The sequence below is a fragment of the Camelus dromedarius genome, chromosome 34, assembly GCF_036321535.1.
Source record: "Camelus dromedarius isolate mCamDro1 chromosome 34, mCamDro1.pat, whole genome shotgun sequence".
Lineage (NCBI taxonomy): Eukaryota > Metazoa > Chordata > Mammalia > Artiodactyla > Camelidae > Camelus > Camelus dromedarius.
The window spans coordinates 17,395,375-17,413,551 of record NC_087469.1 but is presented as its reverse complement, the minus strand read 5'-3'; the positions used below and the strand labels follow the sequence as shown (position 1 = coordinate 17,413,551).

The 18,177-nt window shown below is 42.4% G+C and overlaps 1 protein-coding gene and 1 non-coding gene across 2 annotated transcripts in view; one reads left to right on the top strand and one right to left on the bottom strand.

The window, feature by feature from the left end:
* Window positions 1–18,177, top strand: part of PRDM10 (PR/SET domain 10) — a 74,571-nt gene that overhangs the window by 3,267 nt on the left and 53,127 nt on the right. Inside the window, exon 2 of the mRNA XM_031443376.2 lies at window positions 2,352–2,425. The gene's annotated coding sequence lies outside the window, so the exon portion shown is untranslated. The remainder of the gene's footprint in view (window positions 1–2,351; window positions 2,426–18,177) is intronic.
* LOC116150262 (U6 spliceosomal RNA) lies at window positions 1,051–1,157 on the bottom strand. The gene has a single exon (XR_004133978.1). It is a non-coding gene; the product is annotated as a U6 spliceosomal RNA (small nuclear RNA).

Below are 18,177 nucleotides of genomic sequence, written 5' to 3'. Positions count from 1 at the left end.
GGTGCCTTTCTAGTTAATTTTTTGCAGCCTCTTCTGTGACACTAATGCTTCACTGTTAGTACTGAAACTTCATTTCCACTCCCTCTCCAAAGTCCTTCAGTGGCTTCCCACTGCCCAGACCTGTATAGGTTTTTAATTTGTTTGGGTTGTAGGAAGCAGCTGGAAGTGGGTTCTTTTTGGATGACTTTGAAATATTTTGGAGAATTGGCGTTGGGGAAATTGAGAGGGAGGAGAGTGGCTATAGATAGTCCCAAGTCACAATTACAGCAAGACTAGTTAAAATGTGGAAAAACACTCATTATAGAATTGTAAAATCAATACTGGGCAATGCTTTAAGAACCCCAAACATATAGATGGCTGAAAGGTTACTACCTGTGAAAATAGTCTGTATCATTATCCATGTCTTAGCTGAACTCTCATTTCAGCATCAGAACACTGGGGCCAAGCACTCGCTTTTGTTACCCACATGCTTCACTCTAAGGTCTGGCTCTCTGGTTGCTACCACAGCCTCTTTCCTGCCATCCCTGAGATCTGTGTTATCCAGTATGGTTACCAGTAGCCACGTGTGGCTGTGGAGCACTTGGAGCATGGCTGTGAGTGTGAAATACATGCCAGATTTTGGGATGTAGAATGAAAAAAACCAAGAAATATTTCCATTTCTGAAATACTGATTACATGTTGAAACGATACTATGTTGCATATACCAGGTTACATAAAATACATCATTGCAATTAATTTCGTGTTTCTACTTTTAAAAAATGTGGCTGCTAAAATTTAAAATTATGTATGTGTCTTGCCTGATACATCCACTGAACAATGCGGCCTTGGGCTTAGTCCCTGGGGCGGGGCCTTCCCAAGTGGTAGTATCTCTGTACAATGTATCATCTTTTTGTTTCCACAGTTTCAATAAACAGATGCTGCTAATATGTAGGTGTGTCTGTTTCTTTTTTAGATCTTATGATAGCTCTCACAGAAACATTCTTATTCTTTTATAATTTTTTTATTTATTGAAGTACAGCCAGTTACAGCATGTCAGTTTCTGATGTACAGGAAAATATGGAATGCTTCACAAATTTGCATGTCACCCTTGCGCAGGGGCCATGCTAATCTTCTCTGTATCATTCCAATTTTAGTATATGTGCTGCTGAAGTGAGCACCTTATTCTTTTGAAGAATACCTTAATCTTTAAACCACTTCCAGGTAATTGAGTTAACTGTTACTGAATTAATACATTCAATTAATCATTTGAACTTAAAATAATGAAATGATATCTGTTAAGCACATAATCCATTAAAAAAAAGTTGAGCTAAGCATAATCAGCTGAATTTTCCCACACTTGGTTGGCTACTTATTCATTGTTTTTTTTTTTTAATAATGTACTATTTTTCAAAGATTTAAGAAATATTTCTGGGAGGAACTTGAAGTTGAGAAACTCAAGCTCACAATTTTTTTCTCTCCTGTGATTAAAGAAAAGACCACAATAGTTTGCTTCTAAGTGTGGAACACTTTGGTGCAGCTCATGGGACAACTATCCTTTTAAACACAGAATTGTAACCTACAGATAAAATCATGTTCTTTTTATACCAGTATTTGATAACATTCACTGTGTTGCCCTCCCTTACCTTTGTGGATGTATTTCCCTTTGCTGCCCTGCACTGGGGCTTCGTACTGGGTAGCACTGGTAACGGCTGGGCCTGGGGGGCAAAAGATCCTAGATTCAGAGCCCATCTCAGTCCTAGAGGCCAGCATCTGGGGCCCGTTACTTAACTTCTGTAAGCCTTAGTTTCTTTATCAAATTATTAAATGAATTTCTTGATTATTAATGGGGATGATAATAGTGCCGACCTCAGCACTCGGTGTGAGGGTACCTGTGATCACTTACCATGGTCGTATTATTGGCTCAATAACAGAGCAGATAGTCCTCAGTAGCTCAGTAATTGTTTATTGATTTTGGAACTTCTGCTTCAGCCAAACCCATCTTCCCACTCCCTGCAAGATTCTGGAGCTTTCCTTCATGTTTTCATACCTTGATTTCTCAAATAGGATGTTTGTTCCTTTCTCCCCCAGTTCTGCCCACCAGAATCCCTTTCATCCTTCTGGAGCAGTGGTCAGTAAACTTTTTTTTGGTAAAGAACCAGATAGTAACCATTTGCCGCTTTGGGGGCCACCTGGTCCCTGTCACACACTACTCTCCACCCCTTGTGGGAAAGCATCCCGGGTTCCAATGAAACTTTATGGATCCTGAAACTGGAAGTAATATAATTTCCATGTGTCATGAAATATTCTTGAGTCTTTTCAACCATTTAATTTAAATTTAATTTAATTTTTCTTGATTATGCTTTAATTTGCAGAATTTAAAGCAAGAAAGTATAAAGAGTAACGAAAACAGAGCATCGTGGACCCATGATCCCAAATTGAACCATTGGTAACCTTTCTTTTTTTTCATGTTTGCTTTAGATTTTTAATGAAATAAATAAAACATTCCAGATTAATATGACCCTTTGTCTTAACATCCCCTTCCTATTCTGCTTTATCTCCTTTCTGAGGTAAGAACTATTGTGACTCTTCTGTGAATGCATTTTATATTTTCTATACTTTTATGTATAAATATATGTATCAATCCATATATAGGTGGAGTTAACAAACTGTAGCCCATGGGACAAATTCAACCTGTGGCCTGCTTCTCTAAAAACTCCACACTAAGAATGGTTTTTATATGTAAAGAATTGTTAAAAAAAAAAAAAAGACAACAGAAAAAAATACGTGACAGATATCATATATGGCCTGAAAAACCTAAAATATTGACTGTCTTTTGCAGAAGAAGTTTGCTAACTCCTGATACACAATATTGTCTTTGTTTTATGTTATAAAAGGGTCCTATATCCTAAAATCATTCTGATAAAGTTTCAATCATTTTAGAATGTAAAAACCATTCTTAGTTCATGGGCCATACACCGACAGGTGTCTGGGGCAGCCCTGTCCTGGAGCAAGGTGAAGTCACACGTTCCTTGCTGGACTGGGTGGGTTGTAAGTGATCCCTGTTGTCTCTGAATGTGCTCCAGGAGTTTTGTACTGCTTTGTAATAATTGTAAGTTTTCTGAGTATTTAATTAGTATCGTGGAGGAACTGTTTGTGCTTATTTCTTGCTTCCTAAACATATTATAGGTTCCTAGAAGCTTTGGATACCAGTTAGTCCTCTCATGTAGAATGCAGGACAAAAATGCCGTTCGCTTGTTGGGATGCTAAGATGTTCAGAGGGATAAAGGAGTGAATACAGTTAACTTTAGACATTCAAAGTGATTTCTGAAATTTTCCTCCTTTCCTTCAAAATTCTTATTTTTTGTGTGAAAATCTCACCTTCTTGTTGGCATGGCTTGAAGGTTTTGGGGCCAATTTGTTGGGGGTTATTATCAGTCTTGCCACAAGCCATGATTATAGACAACGTTATAGTAATGTTCTTCTGAGAGAGGACTAGCTATAATCCTGTGACTAATTATTGCTTTGTGTTTGACTGACTTTTTAAGTGTCCTTTCTAAGGCATCTGTTTACATTTAATCCTTACTGTGTGATAGTGACAGAACAGTGTTGTAACTACTTTACAAATGAGAAAAAGGAGGCAGAAGTTTAGTGAATTATGTGAGAGAGGCGGGAGCAAGGTGCCTGGGCAGGTGCCTGGGCCGTCCCAGGCAGTGGTGTATACATTTATAAGATTTTAGCCTCTTACTCATCATTTATTCATCTTCTCTTTTATTCTTCTTCTCTTGAAGTTGATGAATTGAAATTATTCTGGATTTCCAGGACTTCATAACTTGACAGATACAAGGACCTCTGACCAATAGATTTTTAGGACACTTGTTATGTGACACACAAGTTTTCTCAAGTATGTTAAACCACTGCAGTGATGTAACCACAAAACAATGATTCTAGAAGTAAAACCAAGTTATGGAGCAGTCACTGTGCTCTGATGAACTTTGTTTCATTTAAAAAATTTAAGAAAGTTGATATTCATATTTATATATACTTTCCCCAAACCTTAGGTATTGTATCAAAAGATTATATATATTTGTACATCATTTAAAAAATCATGGCTCTTTCAGATTCATGGTTTTTCAACAGTTATAAGATGTAGGCGATGTATTTTAAATCTAAAAAATATGCATAAGACCTTTACAGAAAAAAATTCTAGAGCTTTATTGAGTGACTTTAAATAAAATCTAAATAAATGGAGAGACACACTGGGTCGAGGATTGGAAGATTTAATATTGTAAGGCATAAATTTTTTGGAAACTGACTTATGGATTTAATGTAATCCCAGCAAATTAAAAAAAAAAAACTAGACAAGCTGATAACAATTTTTGCCGAGGCCAAAGAAAAGGCAAAGCACTCTTGACAAAGAAAAAGAAGTTGGAAAAACTAGTGTCCTAGGGCTCAGGAAGAGCTACAATAATTAAGATAGTGTGGAGAACTGTATTCAGTGTCTTGTCATAGTCTGTAAGGGAAAAGAATGTGAAAGGGAACATACGTGTATAACTGAATCAGTGTGCTGTACACCAGAAATTAACATAACATTGTCAATCTACTATACCTCAATAAAAAAGGTAAGACAGTGTGATACTGGCACAAAGATAGAGGAATAGACCAATAGAGCACCACAAGGAGTCCGGACAGTCTCACACATACTCAAACACTTGATTTATAATCTAGGAGGCATGGAAGATAAAGGCCAAATAATAAAACATTTAGAAGTTGACACAGGAGTGTAAGTTCATGACTCAGTGGAGAGAAAGGTTTTTTTGGGGGGGGGCAGGAAGGAGGTAAATTAGGTTTATTTACTTTTTAGAGGAGGTACTGGGGGTTGAACCCAGGACCTCTTGCATGCTAAGCACACGCTCTACCACTGAGCTGTACCCTCCGCCTTAGAGAAAGGTCTGTGATGTAAGATGTTACATGCCCTAAGAGTAATGGGCAAAACTCTTGAACAGGCACTTCAGAAGAGGAGAAATCCAAAACTCTGATAAACATATGAGAAGGTGTTCAACCTTGTTAATAACCAAGGAAGTGCAAATTACAACCACAGTGCCGTGTTACTGTGCCCCTGAATTACAGCTGGCAATAGCAAGTTCTGAAGCTGGTGAGCGATAGAGCGGTCACACCGCTACTGTATAGCACAGGGAGCTATATTCAGTTTCTTGTTAATGAGCTATAATGGAAAAGAATCTTGAAAAAAAAAGTTATGTCTATGTATAACTGAATCACTTTGCTGTACACCTGAAACTAACATTGTGAATCAACTACACTTCAATAAAAAAATAAGAATTAAAAAAAAAAAAAGAACATAGTCATAGCTGGCTGGTAGGAATAGAAACTGGTATGACTACTTAGGAAGCAGCTTGGCATTGCCTAGAAAGTCAAAGATGCTCAGACTCTACAGCCTGGCGATTGCTCTGTTAGAGAACTGCATACGCACGAGAGAACCAGGAAGAGTATCTGGAGTAATTAATTTTCCTGATATGAGCTGATTTAGTTAACATTTGAGGGCTGCTGTGTTCTGTACACAAACAGCTTTCTTTTTTTCAGTGCAATGGTAAATAAATGTTATTTATATATTTTCTCATTCTGCTGAATATGTTAATAAAATCTTCCATCCAGTCTGTTCTTCATTTCCCAAAACAATGCTGGGCACAGAATAGGCATTTGATAAATACATTGTGTTGAAAAAAAATTGTTATATGGATTTTTAGAGGGAATACCCTTCACCATAGCTTTCTAGTTAGTTACCTCAGCTCTCTGGCTATTGAATCCTTTGCTTAATTAAATCTGTTTGTGGGTCTGGGAGATTACAACCTCTCCTGGTTCCTTTGAGATCAAGCCTCGCCCAGTGATTGCATCATCTGGTAGGAGGCCGAGCCGGCAGCCGGTGCAGCCGGCTTGGTTCTGGCAGCTTTGCCTCAGAGGAAAGGTGCGCAGCAGAGAAGGAAAGAGACGTTTACGCTTTCTCTGTAGTACAGGGGGCCTGGGGTCACATCCCACTTCTCAGCGCTATGACCTTGGAAAGTAATAACTTTTGGTTGTTGTGAGGATTCAGGGAAACTGAGTATTTAAAGGCCACCTCACGACGCCTGGCGTGTGATAGGTGCTCAGTGAGGGGCAGTCACCACAGTTATTACTGTGCTGCTGGTTACGTCCTTCAGTGACGTTGAATATCCACGGTGTGTGTTTTCTGTCAGATGAACTGTGATTATGCTGATTTCTAAACTAAAGAGCTGCATCTGTTAAGGGATTCTAATTTTGTGGTCTCCCTTATCTCCTCTGGATTTGCAAAGAGTCCAACATGTGTAGCCTACACCTGAAGGAAGTGGTCCAGTAAGTGTTCGCAGAGTAGGTATGACTGATGGTTCCAAACAGGAATAAAATTCTGGATATTTTTGTTTATTTGTTTTTTTGGGGGAGGAGGGTAATTAGGTTTATTTATTGGTTTATTTATTTAATGGAGGTACTGGGGACTGAACCCGGGACCTCATGCATGCTAAGCACGCACCCTGCTGCTGAGCTACACCCTCCCTGCTCTAAACAGGAATAGGATGCCACTGTTTTGTCTCTCCTTATGGAAGAAAGTGCTAATCACATAGTTTTAAAATTCTATCAAAATTTTAAGTTGAAATATGCATATTATCTAGTGAAATACGTCAGTTGAGAGAACCCTCGCGTACAGTTAAGACATATTTATTCTCTAATTAATTATTTAATAATGAAAATGTATTAAGTCATTCTTCTACTTGGAAATAAGACTTTTCTGGATTACAGTGCCTTTATGATCTAATACTCAGCTTCATAAGTTAAATAGTTACTAACACTGGGAATACACCCTTTACCACTGTAGTAACTGTAACCAACATCCCGCTCCCTCTCATCGGTGGGCCTGGGAGCAGGTAAATCAGCTGTTACTATTCCAGCTGTCAAGATAAAGAACTTTCACTTGCCTTCGCTTCCAGTATTTTCCCACTACTCTGTACTGAGAAAACACTTTAAGAAACGTCCTGGCTTGTAGAAGACATCTCTGAGTACTAGGCCAGTGGATTGCTGGCCTTTTGTAGTAGTTTTATTAAGATGGAGGAGGTTGAAATTAGATCACAATTGTTGATTATATGCCATTAATACAGAGTTTTTATGAAGGCAGTAACTGCCTCATTGTGTCGTCTGTCTGGGCTCACCACCTTGTTCATTAAATGCTTGCTTTTGACCATCCTATGTTTCATATTTAACTTTGCAGACAAGTGACTGAGGTTGAGGAATGAGAATTTGGAAATGAACAGGAGGTCAAGGCCCAAATTACCTGTTCACAGGGGAACTGAATTGGATATAAAGGCAGTTACTTCAAACACTGTCACTTTGCTTCTTAGTCCCGGGCAGGGCCATGGTCCAAGTCTCTTTGAAAAGAGGCTGTGCACGTTTCAGGAGCTGTATTATAGACTCTTACATTTTAAAAATTGTGCTCTAGAATAGTTTCCTCTAAGCAATCTTAATTTTAAATTTCTTTTTTTTCCAGTTAAAACATTTTAAAGCCCTTGAATTTACTGAGGAAATAGCTTAGTACTTGAGATTATGCCTCTTTACATTATCAAATATTTTATCCTAATCTGGATTTGTGATTGTCGAGTCAGTTACCACCCAGAACCATCTGTGAGAAAGGCTTTCAGGGCCCCAGAAGACCCACCTGCAAGTCTCCTATTTAGTTACTGCAATTGCTAGTTCAACAAAAGAGCTGGAGATAAGTGGGCCAGATAGCCTTCTGCGTAACCCCTTCTTAAGGGGTGCCCGGGCCGCAGCTCGAATTTGTACCCCCGCCAGCTCTCTTGTGAACAAACACGACTGTGGAAAAAGGGGGCTGGAGGGACTGTGCTCAGGGCTACACAATCTGTTACTTACAGCCGGAAAACATGGGTGCTTAGTGTTACGTGATGAGTCATTTGTATCAATCTTTCAGTCTTCAACTGTTCCTCATAAATCCATATTTGCATACAAAGCTTATTTCAAATATTCCTGGTTAAGTGCACGGGACAGATTTGCTTGTTATCATGTGGCGAAGGGAAGCTAAAAAATCAAATGTGCTTGAGACTAATCTGATTGGCGAGGAAGACCACCCTGAATGAACAACCACCCAGTCTTTTCAGAATTCTGAGACGTACGTAGCACACGCATATTAGAGAAGCTGGTAAGTTGCATGTTTTGAAGAAAGCTGTAAGGATTCTTGCTAAAGTTCTGTTCAGTAATTTTAGAAAGTCTCTTTTTTAAAAGGTGACTTTGAGCACTGAGAGTCTGTGTGTTAATAGCTGTTAGTATCATGAAGTTGGAGTAAGAATTCAGTGTTCACCTTTGTACCCTGCTTCCTAAAGGCAGTTTGTGGCCTTGATATAATCAGTTCCTCATACTGCTTCTAGAATGATTTTCTAAGAAGTGTTACTGCCATGATAAAAACATTCTTCTTACCCTGTTGTGAAAGGTTAGCCCGGTCTGACTGACTTCAGATCATCTGGAGAGGTTTGTAAACAAGGATTCCTGCTCTCCCCTCTGCCTCTGCAATTGATGGAATACAAAATTCCAGGGTGAGAGTCTGGAATTTGCTGATTTTTTTTTTTTTTTTTTTTTGCCTAGGTTCTTAGGTGAATGTGATAAAACCAGTTCATAAACTTTGGGAGCTGGACTTCTTCACCTTGAAGTCTTCTGTAGGCCTGTCCTAACTGTCGTTTGAGGCTTTTCTCTCTTATGGTTACTAGTGCCTGAGCACGTTCTCAGTTTTCCTTGCCTCTGGAACTTTCTCAAGCTGCTTTCATCAGAAATGCCCAAATATTATTCTCCCTTTCTCTCTGTCTGTCTCTCTATATATTAAGTTCTTGATGTTTATCACCAAATTGCTTCCTAGAAGGTTTGCATTGATTTAAATGCCCATCTTTTTTTTTCCTAAATGCCCATCTTTTTTTTCCTTTTAAAAAACAGCTTGAGATTTAATCCACATACCATACAATTCACTCATTTAAAGCAAACAATTCAGTGGCTTTAGTATACTCACTGTTATGCAGCTGTTGGCACAATCAATTTTAAAATATTTTCATAACCCCCACAGAAACTCCACACCTCTTAGCCATCACCCCTTAACTCCCCATTTCATCCCAACCCCTGGGCGACCGCTTACCCACTTTCTATCGCTGTTGATTTGTTTTTCTGCATATTTCATGTAAATGGAATCATTCAGCATGTGCTCCTTTGTGACCAGCTTCTTTCGCTTAGAGTTTTCAAGGCTCATTCTTGCCGTAGCATGTAGCAGTTTCATGCCCTTTTTTGCTGAGTGGTATTCCATTACATGGATACTGCATTTTCTCTCTGTGTTCATCAGTTGATGGATATTTAGGTTGTTTCCATTTTATAGCTGTTATGAGTTGTGCTGCCATGAACATTCAGGCACAAGTTGTAATGTGGACATGTGTTTTTATTTACTTTGGGTTTATTATACCTTGGTGACAAACTGCTGGGTCATTTGATAACTCTGTTTAGCCTTTAGAAATTGCCAGACTGTTTTCCACAGCAGCTGCACTATTTTGCACTCTCACCAGCAGGGTGTGAAGGTTCCAGTTTTCCTTCTCACTCAGCGACACTCGCTAGTGGTCGCTATGCCACTGGAATAGCATTAACAAAGGCGGCTTGGTGCGGTTAGCTGACATGGCGTGAAAGATGTTGCCGCTGTTAAGCAGATTAGTATTTTGCTGAGAGTGAGGCCATGTAAGTTATGTTCAGCTATAATTCTGAAGCTACGATGTACGTTTCCTTAGCAGGAAGAACCTTTACTGGGAGTGGAGAGCTTACCCTCTGTGTGAGTTGAAGTCCAGGAATGTGCTGCTTACATAGTAGCAGGGCAAGAGCCAGAGGCGCCCCTTCCTGTCCGCCGTAGGAGTGGACACGAACTGTTAGGGCGCATTAATGATTAATATCAGTAACCAGAACAACCGCAGCAATGAGCATTTCCAAGTGTTTCCCAGACGCCAGGTGTGGTGTTTCATGTCACTGATTTCATGGTTTCATTGCTGTTGTTCCTGTTTTATAAATGAGGGAGTTAAGGCCCGAGAAGTAAAGTGACTTGTCCCCGGTCTTGCAGTGAGCAGGTGGAGGCTGAGGAGCCTGCATCCCGGCCGCCTGACTGTGGGGCTCTGTTCCTCTCGTGCGAATTCATGCAGCGGCATTGGAGGTGGGGGAGGAGGGAGTGGGTGGATGGCAGGCAGCGGAGGGTCAGGGTGAGGCACCAGGTATTGTGTAAGGACCTACGTGGGGGAATACTGTTGACGTGTGACTGCCGACACTTCTGACTGTCATCCCTGGATTGCTGTCCATCCTGTTAACTAAGGCAGGTTGCACGAGGCCGTGGGGAAGGCGTGAGATGTACATTCTAGTCCCGGAACTGCCCTCCCCCTGGCCTTGGCCATGCCAGCTTGAGCCTGGGTTTTAACCACTGTAAGGTCGGCTCCTCCAAGTGTGATGGGGATGGTGGCATCTGAACTAATCTCACGGTGCTGTCGTGATCATGACCCAGGTCGGGGATACAGACATTTCAGACACTGTACAGTCACCCGGCAAGATGAACATCTTAGGTTATAATGAGTGGGCTTCTCAGAGAATTCCTTTAACTACCATGTTTGGCTTGCACTGTACTCTGTGCATTTACAAGGACTGATTTTGATTTTGTGTAACATGAGAGCAGCTGAGTTCCACGTACCTTTGTAGTCATATAGTTGGCATGAATATTTGTATTTGCTCGTTTACAGTACTGGATGATGTCATGAGTCGTTTGCTTTTTCTCCTCTTTGTGTTTTTTTTCCTTCCTGCTCATTCAAGTTCAGTTATAAGCATTGATATTATATGTGTAGTTAGTTACTCACCCTTGTAAGCAGTAGTGCACTGTCATTTTTAATGATAATACACTTTTTATTGATGAGAATTCATCCTTAAAGAGTTTTCATTCAGCAGCAGATTCCCTCCTAAGGCAGGACTGTTCCATGTGTTCATTTAAGAACTAGCTGTGGGGAGGGGTGGGTGTAGCTCAGTGATAGGGTGCGTGCTTAGCAAGCACTAGGTCCTGGGTTCAATCCCCAGTACTGCCATTAAAAAAATTTAAAAATAAATAAACCTAATTGCCCCCCCCCAAAAAAAAGAAAGAAAAAAAAGGTGGAAAAAACAAGTGCAGCCTGGGGTGGTGGGTGGAAGGCCAGCTGGGGAGGGAATGTGGGGGAGGGAATGTGGGGGAGGAAGTGGAGGTGGCCGTGTGTGAGAAGGAGCAGAGAGAGGTGGAGGTCGGTGCGCAGGTCAGTGGGCTCAAGGGAAAGTTTGTTTAACATAAACATTTTATTGAAATATAACCCGTGCATAATAAAGATGGGGGGTGCCGTGCACATGTGCCGATGTGAATGGTCCTACAGGGAGGTTCTACAGGGAGTGCAGAGGGCGGGGTGTGCAGCCCTGGAGGGACCAGCCGGACCAGCACAGAGCAGCCCGAGCCGAGAGCTTGGTCTTGGGTGGGACTGGGGACCTTTCCTCCATTGCAGTGCATGTGGAGGCGTGTTTACTTTCAAAGTGGGGAGAATCACATTTTAATAACAACACGGTGTTTTAAGATCCCGCTGATATTCCAAAGCTTTCTCATTGCTTTCTGCTCCTTGATAAAGCAATGACCTGTTTAGTGATTCTGTTATATCTTGATGACACTGTCATATTAGACATGCCCCATGACAGTGCTCTTCTTACCAGGGTCTACCCGTAACCGGTGCCCACAAGTTCTCAAAGTTTGATAAACAGAGACACAAGGTCAAAGGGGGCACGTTTCCCACCGTCTCATCCCCTAGGATTGCCCTCAGTTTCCTACCAAGGCAGCCAGTTCTGAGAGGTCAGATTCTGGAGAGAGGGGATGCTTTCTGAAATAAGCCCAGTGTTTTGCACCTGACTTTCCCCTTGGAGCATTTTCTGACTCCCAGGAGGCCGGGAAGCTGGTAGGAAAGGGCGCTATGAGGGGCTGGGGAGATCAGACATTTCGGGTGAAGAGCTGCGAAGGCTGTCAGAACAGAGCAGCCAGCACCCCCGAGGCAAGGAGGGAGCCTGAGGTCCAGCCAATTTTCCCCTAGAGCTCTTGCTGCCTAGGCTGTGCCGGTCAGGAGGCTGGCGGTCCAGCCAAGAGCAGCTGGCTAGCAGAGTGGGATTTAGGGAGTCTCACTTTGCTGGGAAGAAAACAATGGAATTCAGGGCCCACCATAGAAGAGGTTCCCTAAGAAGCACCTCAAAATTTCTGCTGCCATCCCTGGAAGTTCAAACCTTGGAGCAGGCTCTGGCTTAGAGTCCTACAGAGGCGCAGACCAGCCTGAAGTCATCTTGGTGGGATGGGGGACCCTGCCTTCTGCAGCCCGCTGGCGGGTGGGGGCGGATGGCGGCAGTGTCTTTGGGAGACCGTGGTGCTCTGTTCCTTGGTCCGTGTGCGTTTACTCTGTGAACATCCCTCAAGTCGGATGCTAATGGTCTGCAGTCTGTGATAGACCGCTGTTTGTGGTTTCCCCCTGAAATCTTGTAAGAGCAGAAGGGGGGACTCCTGTTAGATTTCTCTTTGAAACTGCTGCCACATTTTACCAGCCAACCAGCTGTTCTCTGTAAAAAGGGAAGAGGCAAACATCAAGGCTTCTCTCTCTTTAGAACTCACACTGAGTGCTGGTTCCTTTTGAACTCTCAAGGATATTCATGTGGGATCGTCAGGCTCAGACCCCCAGCATGTCCTTAGCCTGGGCTTCTCCTTGAGGGAATGGTGAGAGTTATTTTGAATGACCTGATGGGGTTCTGGTGCGTTGCTGCCAAACTGTCAGACGGGATGGGAGGATCAGTCTTTGTCTTTTGGTGCGTGCAAAGGTCTTACCTGAACTAGGAAAATAAAGCCCACGTTTCTTGGGTGGTCATGAGGAAAGATTTGCTTGTGTGCCTCTTGTGAGGCATGAAGAAAGGAGTACCACAACCTTGGCTGGAAAAAACAACCTTTCAAAGAAGAGGACCCTTAGCTGATAGTCTCTGAAGCCCTTTTTGTGCGCAGGAAAAGTCGGAGGAATCATCACCTGATGTGCAGACTTCCCAGCGGCTGGTGCCCATTCTGGGAGTTCTGATCCCGGTGTTTTCTCACTTGGCCTGTGGCAGGCCCGTCTTCCCACGTGGCTCAGAAATCACAGCGCCCAATACCAGCACCATTCGCACTGCCGTCTCTTGTACCCGAGTCCCATAGGTTTGGTTGGCAATGTCATTTTTCCAGTGGTGGATGTCTGCTTCCCTAATCAAATTCATGCCCAGCTCCTGTTCCCATGCCTTTCAGTTTTAATGGCAAATTATCATGTCATCTTTTCGAAGACATTTAAAATGGCAGTTACACTCAGAGTGTCTGCTGCCGACAACACACGTGATTCAGCGAAGCAGGGGCTGAAGTCATGAAGGGCCGTGAGCAAGGTCACACACAGGCGGGCGGTGCATCCACATCCTGACCGCCCCTGGGTGACAGCGACCGCGGGACCCAGTGTTGTAGAACAGACCTCGTTCAGAGATGTTAACATGTGAGAAAAGTGCGTTAGAGACTTGATGAGATGCAGACTGTTAATTCTTACAGCAGCCACGCTGGGCAGATAATTTGGATTTCCCAGTGAGACCGAGCATCCGTTTGTGGCTGACTGACATCAGGCCTACTAAGCACATGGTAGATTTGGAGGCATAGAACCCAGACTTATCTGATTCTAAAGCTCATACTTTCAACTGTCTAACACTATTCATTCATATGTGCGTGTGTGTGTAAAATGCATATATAATACATATATATGAATATGTTTCCTAACATACATATATATGTGTTTCTTAAGGACCCAGGACAGTACCTGGCACATACTAAGTATTTAATAAATATTTGTGAATAAAATCCCTAGAGAGGATAGAAATGCTTCTCTTCCTGGAGATGAAGTCTCTAACATTTTGGACAGTGGGTAAAAGGAGGGAAGATGGACGACCATTTTCCAGACAAGGTAGAGCCTGAGGTTCTGGGTTCTCTCAAGTCTGTGGCAGAGGAGTGGAAGGAGGCCTGCCCCTCGCTAACGGAGCCTGTCAGCACCTGCCTGTTGGACAGCGCTGGAGTCGCTCCTGGACTCCTCCCTCCCCGTCTCCTATAAACCAGGATCAACGGGGCTCTATAAATTGTGCCATTAAAAAATAAAAAAGGAAAACAAATATGACAAGCTTTGCTATAAAGGAAGTTCAGGTCCGGGGCATTTGTTATTTGATGAATTACTAGGCTTGAAAAATATGACATGTTTTGAAAATTTTGAAGCTCTTACAGCTCATCTGTAAAATACGGAAGCTGACGTACTGGAGCACTGCTGTGTGCTGGTCTGGGCCTAGATCTTTCTGTGTGTCATGTCGCCCTCTCGGTGTCACCAGGACGTGATTATTATCTCCGTTTTGCACAGACTGCTGTTGAGGCTCGGGGAGTTTTAGTGGTTACACCAGGGGGTGTGACTGCTGAGCCCTGGGCCAGTCGGGAAGCCGGGACGTTCACTTCAGAGCCTGTGGACTTCCTGCTGTGCTCTGCTGCTTCCTGTCTAAGCTTAAGGCTCGAATAGACTTTAGAAACCGCTTCATACTCTCATTTTACAGACGAGGTCTCTGATGCGAGAGGATTTAGAGCCACTTATGTAGTAGTCGAGTCATGACTGGAGTGCCGTTTCCTTCAACAATGTATTATACAGTAAATAAATGCAGAATGTCACACTGGTGTTTCAAGTAGTTTCATAGTTACAGAAGCTCCATGGGTCTTGCGATTCTGTCCTAAAGAACAAGATCTGGGTATTTGGTATCGCTGTTTTAGATTCCAGGCACTTTTTGAATTAAAGAGTTTTCACATCTCAGGCTTCTTTATTTGCTAACGGTATTCTGAAATTACTGGGCACTGCCATTGTGGGCCGTGTTTCACCCCTATTTAGCTAATTTTACCTGCAGACTTTCCGTGTGGATTAACTGTTCTGTAATTTTTCTCCACATCTGCTGAGCAGTTATTTCCTTTTTTCTCCCCCTTTATCCTTCCCTTATGCAGTTTCTGCTATTTTATGTCTTGTAATGCCTATTTCCTTATTTTGGCAAGATTAGAAAAAAGGTATTTCAGTCTGGAGTAAATATGCTGTCCCTTCCCACCTCTGCTTGCTTCTTCCTCTTCCTCCTCCAAGTGTCACCTTCTCCGAGAAGCCATGCCTGGACACCCCCGTTGGGATCAGATGTCTTCTGTCTTCCCACTGCACTCTGTGGTGTCTTTCAGCCAATCCATACAAATCACTGAGGATCTTCCACTAATCTAGATGCCAGGTCTAGAGTTACTCACTTTCCTTGACCTGAAGGAACTTAGAGTTGAGATGGGAGGCAGACAAACAGAACCATGTGGTATGATTGAGTACTTTTTTTTTTTAAAGCTAATATGTGAGGGCTTATTCTGTAGCAGGCATTGTGTTAAGCATTTTACGTGTGTTATTTCATGCTGTCTCAATAACCTTATGGTCCTCATTTTACAGAGAAGCAGAGGACTTTAGAGAACTTCCAGGTTTTGCCGAAGGTCAGTTAAGTCACAGAACTGCTGCCCCACCCCAGGTGCAGAGCCTGAGCTCCTAACCACTGTGCCTCTTGTACCGAGTGCTGCCTCTGCACAGGTCAGAGCACGCGCTTTCCCCCCGTGTCCCCCGGCCTCACGCTCTGGGCACAGGGAGAGGAGCGCCCCGGTGCCGGAGTTCAGAGACTGACAGTTGCTGAACAGTCATTCAGCCACTGTAACTCACTGTGTCATCCCTCAGAGACTTGGCAAGAATTCAAGATGTAACACATTGTATGTCCAAACTTATTCATCACAAAAGATTAAAAATAACCTAAATGTTTATCAACACAAGATTGATTAAATACATTATGACGTGTTCATGTAATGAAGTGATGCAGTTGTAGTAAAGAATGAAGAAATGATACATAGTATGAACAACTTAAAAGGGGTGGTATCATGGGGCATAAATCAGGTTTAAAAGAGACGCTACTTTGTATAGAATCAATAGTACGCTGCTGTTTGTGGTCGGAGAGGCAGAGAGTGTTCATATTTTTGCCTGTATATGCATAAAATATCTTTGGAAGAACAGATGGAAAATCGGTGATATAGGGTGCTTCTAAGGAGTGGCTGAGAGATTCCAGGTGGAGAGATTGCCCGCTAAATACCTTTTTGTACCTTCTGAATTTTCAGCCAGCTGAATTTACCAACTACCAGAAAATACATAAATAAAATTAAAATGAAAGAAATAATAAGCACCTTTAAGAAAGGTGCTCTGGGCTGGTGTGTTTCCTGCATGCGTGGGGAAGCCTGCCTTGACCCTCGCTGCATCCCAGTGCCTGGACACTGTGCACTTGAGTATTTGTGTGATCAGTAAACCAAGCTGAAAAAAAAAAAAAACCCATCAAATTCCTGTATGGGAAAAGAAGAGCATCTCTCTTGTGGTATTAATTCCTGCTAAAAATACGTGTCCCAAATCTAACCATGAGGAAACATCAGACAAACTCAAGTTGAGGGACATTCTGAAGAACAAATGGCCTGCGCATTTCAGAAATGTCAAGGTTGTGGAGAACTAGGAAAGACTAGGGACTGTTTCTGATCAGAGGGCACTGTCGGGATGTGACAGTGGGACGCACCGTGTGCGATGCCCGATTGCATCCTGGGCCAGAAAAGAGGTGTTTCCTTCTCGACAAAGGACGGTAATCAGACAATTGGCAAAATTTGAATGTGGTCTATAAATGAGGGAATAGTACTGTTTCAATGCTAATGTCCTGATTTTGATAGTAGGACTGGCTATGTGAGAAAATGGCCTGTTTTTAGGAAACAGGCACTGAAGAATTTAGTAGTAAAGGGGCTTTGTGCCTGCAACTCACTCTCAAATAGTTCAAGGTTAAAAAAAAGGAGAGAGGGAGAGAGAAAGAGAGAATTATAAGGTAAACATGGTAAAATGGTAACATTCGGGGAACTTGAGTGAAGAAACACAGAAATTCTTTGTACTATTTTTGCTGCTTTTCTGTCTGAAATTATTTCAAAATACAGAATTAAAAAAACAGTTCTGATTTGGAACATTTTATGATTTTGTGATACTGAGCCCTTCGTGTTTTTGTCAGTTTTGTGTTTTTCTTCCTACAGATCTTTGTATTATTGTTGATATTTATTCCTAGGTTTCTTAATATTTTTGTTCCTTTTAAAAAATATATAACCGCTTTGTTGGGATATAATTCACATATGAGACAACTCACCCTGCCTTTTACGTGTGCTTAAATTGTACTACTAGATAAGCATAGTATGCTTAAAAAAACAACAACTGTATTAGGGTATAATTTATACAGGAAAAAATTCACATATTTTAATTGAATAGGTTGATCACTTTTGACAATGAATTCCCCATGTGACCACCACCCCAATCTAGATACAAGATGTAGAAGATTTCCATTTCTCCAGAAAGTGCCCCCGTGGCCCTTTGTTTCTGTGTTCACCTGTTGATGGCGTGGGCATTGTTTCCAGCACCCTCTGAATGGAGGGGAGAGGGCAGGGTGTGTGCAGGGCAAGTGTGTGTGTGTGTGTGTGTGTGTGTGTGTGTGTGTGTGTGTGTGTGTGTGTGTTGGGGGTGAGGGTGGCAGCATTGAGGCCGACCAGGAGCAGGGGCCTCAGTGTCTCAGAAGAAGCTCCCAGGCGATTTGGACACAGCTCTACTGTGTTCCAGACGTAGGCCCAGAGATTAGGTGTTCCAGTTGCTTTTCTGTCTTCTTCGGCCCCTATTCTTTTTGGAACATGCACAGTCTAAGAATGTTGCTCAGCTTATTTCCATTAATAATGGAGGAAATTCTGGCTGGGTCCTGGGCAGTGCTCTTTCTTACCCCCAGCTGAGTGGTGTTCCCATCTGTGTGCTCCTTCAGGGCGGTACGGGAGGAGGTGATCAGGCATGGCTGCCCCGTCTGCAGCAGGTCTCATGTGACCTTTAAAATGCCAGTGTTTTACCATCACTGAAGGGGAAGGTTGAGTAAAATGCCTATTTGGAAAGCAGTGATGTTCCCAGATGCGGATTTTGTGCA